Below are 8633 nucleotides of genomic sequence, written 5' to 3' on the forward strand. Positions count from 1 at the left end.
TCTCTGATGTTTAACCATGTTTGTATTACTGGGATAAATGTTTATATTACTTATTTGTCATGATGTACTGTTTTTAACATATACCAGATTTGATATATTAGCATTTAACTTAAAAAATTAAAATCCATGTTCATGAATGTTATGGCCTCATAAAAAAGTTAGCTATTTTTCTAATTTTTTAATATTTTGGAACAGTTTGTAAAAGATGGCAATTGTCTATTCTTTGAAAATTTGTAGAATTTTCCTTAAAACCACATTGGGTATAATGAGAGCCTTTTGGTTTGATCTTAAACTGTTTTTATTGTTCTCCTCTGGTTTCTACTTCCTGATCTAATTTTGATAATTGCAACAAAATCTTTTTTTTCCCCAGCTTTGTCTAGGTGTCCAGATTTACTGGCCAAAATGTTATTGTTTTATGATTTTTAAAACTTCTTGTCTCTATAGGTCTAGTCCCTTTTTCTTGCTTAATATTATTTACCAGCACATCTTTAATTTTTCTTAATTAACAATTGCCATGTTTTTCAATATTCTTGGTAATTTCAAAAAACATCTTGTTTTTTTTTAATCTATCTAAAATATAATAAAATTATAATTTTTATTTCACTAATTTGTTTCTTTATTAATCATTATCTTCTTATTTTGCTTTTAGTTTTAATTTTCCTGACTCTTTGGTTGGAAAAGCTTAGTTCACTCATTTTCCATCCTCCTTATCTTTAAAAAAAAGTCATAAGGTTATGAATTTTTAGAACTTCTTGGAAAGATGGCAGACGACGTGGACCAGCAACAAACCACCAACACTGTGGAAGAGCCCTTGGATCTCATCCGGCTCAGCCTGGACGAGCGCATCTACGTGAAAATGAGAAACGACAGAGAACTTCGAGGCAGGTTACATGCTTATAATCAACATTTAAATATGATATTGGGAGATGTGGAAGAAACTGTGACAACTATAGAAATTGATGAAGAAACATATGAAGAAATATATTAATCAACAAAACGGAATATTCCGATGCTCTTTGTACGGGGAGATGGCGTTGTGCTGGTTGCCCCGCCGTTGAGAGTTGGCTGAAACGAGAATTTATCGCGTGTGGAAGATGGGCTATACTGTGCGATTGCCTCTTTGAATGTGGAAGATGTTCAAAAGAGAGACCGATATACATCTTGATACTAAGAAATAACCAAGAATTCTTCCACTCCTGAAATAAGTTGATTTGTAGATAACTCACAAATTCTTCAGGTAAACGGCATTTTTATTTTTCTCCAACCCTTCCAAAAAATGTGATCACCGCGATACAGAGCTTTTCCAGGAAAAAAAAAAAAAAAAAAAGAACTTCTTGGACTAAATCACAGAAATTTTGATATGTAATCTTAATGTTAATATCAAAATAGTTTATAATTTTCGCTTGTTTCCTACTTTGTCCAAGAGTAAATTATAAGTCTTTTGCCTCATTTTTAACTATACAGTTTTTGTGGTATCTTTCTATTGTTAACTTGCAGTTATATTTCACTGCATCTATTATAAATGGCAAAAACAGAATACACAGCTTTTGGGGATTTGATGAACACATTTGATTAACACATGATTAATGTTTATATGTATTCTATGTATGTTTATAAAGATCATATAATCATCTACATTGGAAGCAATCCTTTTTATTTTGCTACTCAGCTCCTCTTTCTTTTCTTGCATAATTTTTTTGTCTACAGTAATTGCTAATTCCTGGAAAAGGTTGTTAAAGTCTCCCACTATAACTGTGGATTTATTAATTCCTCTTTTGTTTTTCTATCAGCTTTTTATCTATATATTTTGAATTTATGCTTTTCAATACATAAAGACTTACAATTAATTTTTAGTACAATTGTCTCAGCACCATTTGTTGAAAAGATTATTCTTTCCTCCACTAAATTGTCTTAGCACCCTCATCTAAAGCCAACTGACCATAAATCTGTGAGTTTATTTCTGGACTCTCAATTCTATTCCACTAATCTGTTCCATAAAATCTATTCCATTATCTATCCTTACACCACTATTGGGAGAAGGCAATGGCACCCCACTCCAGTACTCTTGCCTGGAAAATCCCATGGATGGAGGAGCCTGGTAGGCTGCAGTCCGTGGGGTAGCGAAGAGTCGGACACGACTGAGAGACTTCACTTTCACTTTTTACTTTCATGCATTGGAGAAGGAAATGGCAACCCACTCCAGTGTTCTTGCCTGGAGAATCCCAGGGACGGGGGAGCCTGGTGGGCTGCTGTCTATGGGGTCGCACAGGGTCGGACACGACTGAAGCGACTTAGCAGCAGCAGCAGCAGCAGCAGCAGCAGCAGCACACCACTATTACACTGTCATATCCCTATAGATTTGTAGTATGCTTTGAAATTGGGAAACATGACTTCTCCAATTTTGTTCTTCTTTTTCAAGATTGTTTTGCTATTTTGGTCTCCTTGTGTTTTCATACAAATTTTAGATCAAATTGGTTAAATACTGACCAAAAGAAAAAAAAAAGGTAGTTGTGATTTTGCTTTGAATCTATAGGTCAACTTCAGTATTGCTATCATTTTGAGTTATCCAATCCTTGAATATGGGGTATCTCCGTTTCTTTAGGTTTTTCTTGATTTATTTCAATGATATTTGTAGATTTTGGTGTTTAAGTCTTGTACTTCTTTCATTAAATTTATTCTTGAGTATTTATTTCTTCTCGGTGTTACTGTAAATGAAATTGTTTTCTTAATTTCTTTCTCTCATCATCAATGGTTAGTGTAAAAAATACAATTGATTTTTGTATTTTAATCTTACATCCTGCTATCTTGCTGACCTTACATATTAGTGTTAATAGTTTGGATAGCTTTACGTCTTCCCTTCTGATATGGGTGCCTAATATTTCTTTTTCTTGTCTAATTTCCCTAGCTAGAACCTTTAGCATAATGTTCAACAGAGGTGGTGAAAGCAGATGTCTTTGTCTTATTCCTTAGCTTGAGATCATTTCGTTTTTCACCATCAAGTGTGATTTTGTCATTTTTCTTTGTGTAGATGCCCTTAATCAAGTTGAGGAAATTCTCCTTTGTTTTTAGTTTGTTGAGTGTTTTATCATGAAAAGGTGTTGGATGTTGTCAGATATTCTGTCTGTGTCTTGATGAAAAGATAGGTAGATAGATAGATCCAAAAGTAGCAAATACAACAGTTGATTTATGTTTTAAAGTTATACATAATTGTATCATATATTAGTATTATTTTGAGCTTACTACCAACCAACACTAGTTTTTAAAATTTATCCTTGCTGCTTTGCTTTTTTCTTATTGCTACGTAGCAGTACATTATTAGGCGTCTACATGTAAAATACATACATATATTTCATTGTTTATGATGATTATTTGTATTTCTGTGTGTTTTATGTAACCTCACTAAATGGTAATCAAAATGATTATACAGTTCGAGGCTTAAAAGTCCAAAAGCATTTTCCATTGTCTTCCTGCACCACTGTCACCTATGACCACATAGATATCAGTCTTTTTTCCTCCTGCTTTGCAGTTATCTGGTGTTTTCTATATATACTTAAAGGGATTTAGTCTCCTCCTGAGTGTTCTGGAGTTTATCTGTGGTCAATCTTTTCATTTATTCTTCTTGAAACTCAATGAGCACTTTCAGTGTTGAAATCATTTTCTCAGATGTGGGAAATTTTCTTCTGCAATTACTCTGAGAATTGCTCCCCCACCCACCCACCTCAGTAACTCTGTTTTCTCTTCCTGGAATTGAATTAGATACATTTAAAACTTCCAAAACTGTCCTCCTTATCTCTTCCTTATTCTTTCCTTTTTTCCCCCATTTCTCTGTGATTTTTCTTTTGTATGTGTGTGTGCTACACTTGGAAAACTCCTTAGCTGAATTTTACTGCTCTTTAAGTGCCTTCCTTCTGCCATTTATTCAATATTCAGCAAATATTTGTTGAGCATCAAGTACTTGCTGGGTACTATCCTAAGCATGGGGATACAGCAGTGAGCAAATAAAGTGATGGCTTTCAAGAAGCCTAATTTCTGTTGATGGAAGCAGAAAAACAAACAAATATACATCAAGCAGTAGAAAGTGCTATGGAGGAAAATAGTGCAGAGAAAAGATGATGAGAGGTGGAACAGAAAAGATGGTCAAGGAGGTTCTCTTGGTTGAGGTGACCTCTGAGAAGGTAACTAAAAGTTCATATAATTCTGTACAATTATCTTCAAAAAGGATTTCTCAGGACAGAAGGGCCTCTGCTAATCCCTAACATTTAAGTCTGACAGATATCTTTTACTAAACTTCACTCTTGGACATTGTGCAAAATGAATTGCTTGTTCTAATCTGAAATAGTCTCACCTTGTCACTGGGAAAGCTGAGAAGGGCCGGGCTGGACTGGTCTCACCAGGGCATTTCAGAGAGGCCAGGACAGTGGTGCGTGAGTTTCTACTGAGTTGGGAGCTAAGGTAGTATACTCTCCTAAGACAACAGAAGGTGCTGCCGTCAGAGGGAAGAACGAAAATGTCAGAGCACTGGAGTCCTGAAGGGTGAGTACAGAGTCAGAATGAGGAGAGGTAGAGAGCAGACACTAAGGCTAACAAGGCCTGGGGCCACTGGTGAGGAGGACAAGCCCAAACATAGTGATATTAATTTAGGAATCCAGTTCAAACATTTATAAAATCCCTTAGCACTTGTGGTTTTCTTCTGTGGGCTGGTTGCATTGTGGTTAGTTGAGGGTGAGGGAAATGCTGGTTAGAAGCCTGGCTTAATGGTTCATGTTAACTACATAGCAGATGCTACTTGATGTATATATAGCTCAATGTAAAGAGAATATTTAAAAGCCAATGCTGCTCTAATTGGCTGTTACGTGTGTGTGCGTGTACATGTGTTAGTTGCTCAGGCATGTCCGACTCTTTGTGACCCCACGGACAGTAGCCCACCAGACTGCTCTGTCCATGGAGTGAGTTGCCATTCCCTTCTTCAGGGGATCTTTCCAAGCCAGGGATCAAACCCAGGTCTCCTGCATTGCAGGTGGATTCTTCTCTGTATAGGAAGAGATGAAATCCCCTTGAGAAAGATCTGGTAAAGGAGAGTCAAGCAGCAAATGAGTGGTTAGACCAATGACTTTTAGCTCTCTATAACACTCAAGATTGTACAAGACAAGTTGAAACACAAAGTATGGACACATGAAAAGGAGAATTTATTATTTGGAATAGGCTTGACTAACCCGTGGCATCAGAAAATCCAGAAATCTCAGTGGTTTACCATACAAACTGGTATGAATGTCATTCACATGAAATCTCATGGGGAAGATGACTCTGCAGGGCATCCCTCCTCCATCTGGTACTCAGGGATGCAGGCTGCCTCTATCTTTCAATGAGGTGAACTCAGCAATTGGTTTCCACGGTCCCTGCGTCAGGGGAAGAGTAGGCTAAATGTTCAGATGTAAGATTTCAGAGATCAGCTTTGGGAATGAATTACAACTTTTATGCTCACACCCCACTGGTGAGAACCAGGCACAGAGTTTAATCTAACTGGAAGGGAGGCTATTAAGGTAGGCATCCTACATGCTCAGGAAGAGAAAGATTAAATGGAATTTAGTGAACAAGTAAAGATTAAATGGAATTTAGTGAACAAGTAAAGATTAAATGGAATTTAGTGAACAAGTATCACTGTCTTTTCTACAGATTGAATTTCATTGTAACATAGGAAAAGCCTATAAGAACAAGTTTTCAATTACTCCATGCATTAAAAAATTAATAATGGTTCTCTATATCCCAAGTGAAAGTTTTACATCAACTTTGCAAAAAGGAAAGGCTTGACCACCTGGAATGTTTCACCCCATTAACACCTGGACTATAGATACCTGGGGAGTAATTAAAGCAGAGAAACTCTCTTTTAAATGATTTTTTTCCCAGTTCATTTGGAAAACACTTTGGGTCCCTTGGGAGACAGCAAAGATAAAAATCTACTCAGGAAATTCTTCCTGCTAGGCACATTTTAGGCCTTTCTTTCCAGGGTCAGAGAAAGGCATGGTCTGTCTACAGCCATCAGCCAGGTCACTGGGTCAGCAATGGGACAGGAATCGGTCTGTGGCTGCTTGCCCTGTTTCTCTGCACACACGAGGTCAGATCTTCCCAGTAAACGATGGGCCCCTTGCAGGTATGCTTGGGATTGGGGTAAGGGAAGGATGGCTAAAGAGGGTCAAGCAATTTGACTAAATCTCCTAACCCAGAATTCTCCTTGAAGCCAAATCGACAAAACAGATGTGGTTCTCCCATTAGCCTTTATCTGGTGTAATTACCCACTAATGTGCCTTTCAGGGATTTAGAGGCACATTAGTCCCAAGTCTTGCAACAAACCCAACAAGTCCCAGGTTGCTGTGCTCCCAGGACACTAAGACTCAAATTTCCAAACTGCATGTGTTTTAAAGATGGGCTGAGTAGACTTCAACTGGAGAGAGCCTTCTGGTAGATTTGTATTCTATGAGTTTAAACAGATATCCTTCATTTCCAGAATCCAATCAATCTGTTTTCATCCTGAGACCTTCACCAAATGGTGAAGATATAATGGAAAGAAAGACAAATTTCAGAGACTTATTAGCGAAGAAACTTTCAGAAATCGCCAAGCCTCTTGAAACCTCAGTTTCCTCAACCGTGCAATGGACTGATGAGGAAGCAGCTGAGCCGGAGGGTTGTTTAGGGAACTGAGAAAACAACTTGCGGTACCTGCACCTCCTAGGTGCTTAGAAAATGTTCATTTCTCCTCACGACCCCTTCTCCTATCTCTAACAAATGCTCTTTTTCTTATTTATATTAAAAAATTTTTTGAAGTATAGTTGATTAACAATGTTGCACCTGAATTAATTTCAGGTGTGCAGCAAAGTTATTCTGTCATATATATGACATACATATTACTTTTCAGATTCTTTCCCCATATAGGTTATTACACAATATTGACTATAGTCGCCTGTGCTATGGAGTAGGTCCTTGATGGTTACGCATCTATGTATAGTAGAGTCTGTTTGTTCATCTCAAGACAAATGATCTCTTAATTATTGTCTGTGCTTACCTGGAGCTGGTTCTCACTTTCTTCCACAATCTGGGGGATCGACTCTGTAATATCAAACATCTGACCAAGGAAGGGAAATTTTCATCAATCATAGCTCCAGCTGTCAGAGTTGAATTGTGCCTAAACTATCTGATTCTTATTAACACATGTTCGTGTGTAGAAAAATTTTATTTCTCTCCTGATCTGGGTATATCTACCTTACACAGATTTTAATAGGTTGACATATTCATTTGTTCAGATTCTATGCCTGAAGCAATGTACCAGAGATTCCCCAAAGTAGATACTTTGGGGTACGTTAAGAAAATTATCACGGTGAGGTCCCTGTGGTACCCTGGATATACATGACCAGAAGAATTAATGATGCAGGAAATGGAGATTTCTACAGCCTCATAGGGACTCAAGCAGCTGTGACTATACACTCCTATACAGTGGACGCCAAACAAATACTATTATCAGGAAATCTTCAGTTTAGTAGAATATTTAGGAATGGAATTTTCTGATTAATTTCATCTCTGTTTAACTGCGAGTCAACTAGAAAAAAAATCTTAACTTTTGTTTGACCTTTCTTGTTAAAAGTCTTCCTAAAATGTAAGCAGAAATCATTTCTAGACAGTGTTACAGGCTGACTCTCCTGCGAATACATTTCTTCTCAGAGGAGAAAGGCAGCACAGTGCAGTTGCCAGACCCGGAAGCTACTCATGTGCCTTTAGCTACATCACTTTGTCTCGCTGATCTCTGTTTCCTCTAAGAAATATCCAATTGTCTATAACGTGATAGTCAGGCAGAAGAATTCAACAAAAATAGAGCAAAACACATGAATGTCTTTGATAGCTGCGGCTCTAGAGGTAAAGGACCCACCTGCCAATGCAGCAGACATAAGGGACATGGGTTAGATCCCTGGGTGGGGAAGATCGCCTAGATGGGGAAATGGCAACCCACTCACAGTATTCTTGCCTGGAGAATCCCCATGGACAGAGAAGCCTGGTGGGCTACAGTCCATAGGGTCGCATAGAGTCAGATACAGCTGAAGTGATTTAGAACACATGCACACTGAGTGTCTATGACAGTCGCTCAGTCATGTCCGATTCTTTGGGACCCCATGGACCATACGGTCCAGGGAATTCTCCAGGCCAGAATACTGGAGTGGGTAGCCATTCCTTTCTCCAGGGGATCTTTCCAACCCAGGTTTCCCACTTTGTGGGCAGATTCTTTACCAGCTGAGCCACCAGGGAAGCCTACATATATTAAGGGTCTATATGTCTCAGCAACAGTGATTTGTATTGTTATTATTATGACACAGGCGATTAGCAAAGATTAACCACAGGCCTACTTGTTGCAATATAAGTCATAAGTGGAATCAGAATTATCAATATAAACACATGGTTTTTAATACATGTGTGTTAGTATTCATGTGTATATATTTGTTATACACACATATGCACTTGTATACACTGTGCTTATGTCAATCATATCTCAATTAAACTGGAAGAAAAAATAAAACATGATTGTGGGAAACAAACAAAGTTAATGACTTGCAAAAAAAATTGAAATCAATCCAAATGTTTCAAGTTTTTTT

The 8633-nt window shown here is 37.7% G+C and overlaps 1 pseudogene; it reads left to right on the plus strand.

The window, feature by feature from the left end:
• The first annotated feature begins 754 nt into the window (after nucleotides 1–754).
• Nucleotides 755–1847, plus strand: LOC121816322 (U6 snRNA-associated Sm-like protein LSm3; annotated as a pseudogene).
• The last annotated feature ends 6786 nt before the right edge of the window (nucleotides 1848–8633 follow it).

The sequence above is a fragment of the Ovis aries genome, chromosome 13 (assembly GCF_016772045.2).
Source record: "Ovis aries strain OAR_USU_Benz2616 breed Rambouillet chromosome 13, ARS-UI_Ramb_v3.0, whole genome shotgun sequence".
NCBI lineage: Eukaryota > Metazoa > Chordata > Mammalia > Artiodactyla > Bovidae > Ovis > Ovis aries.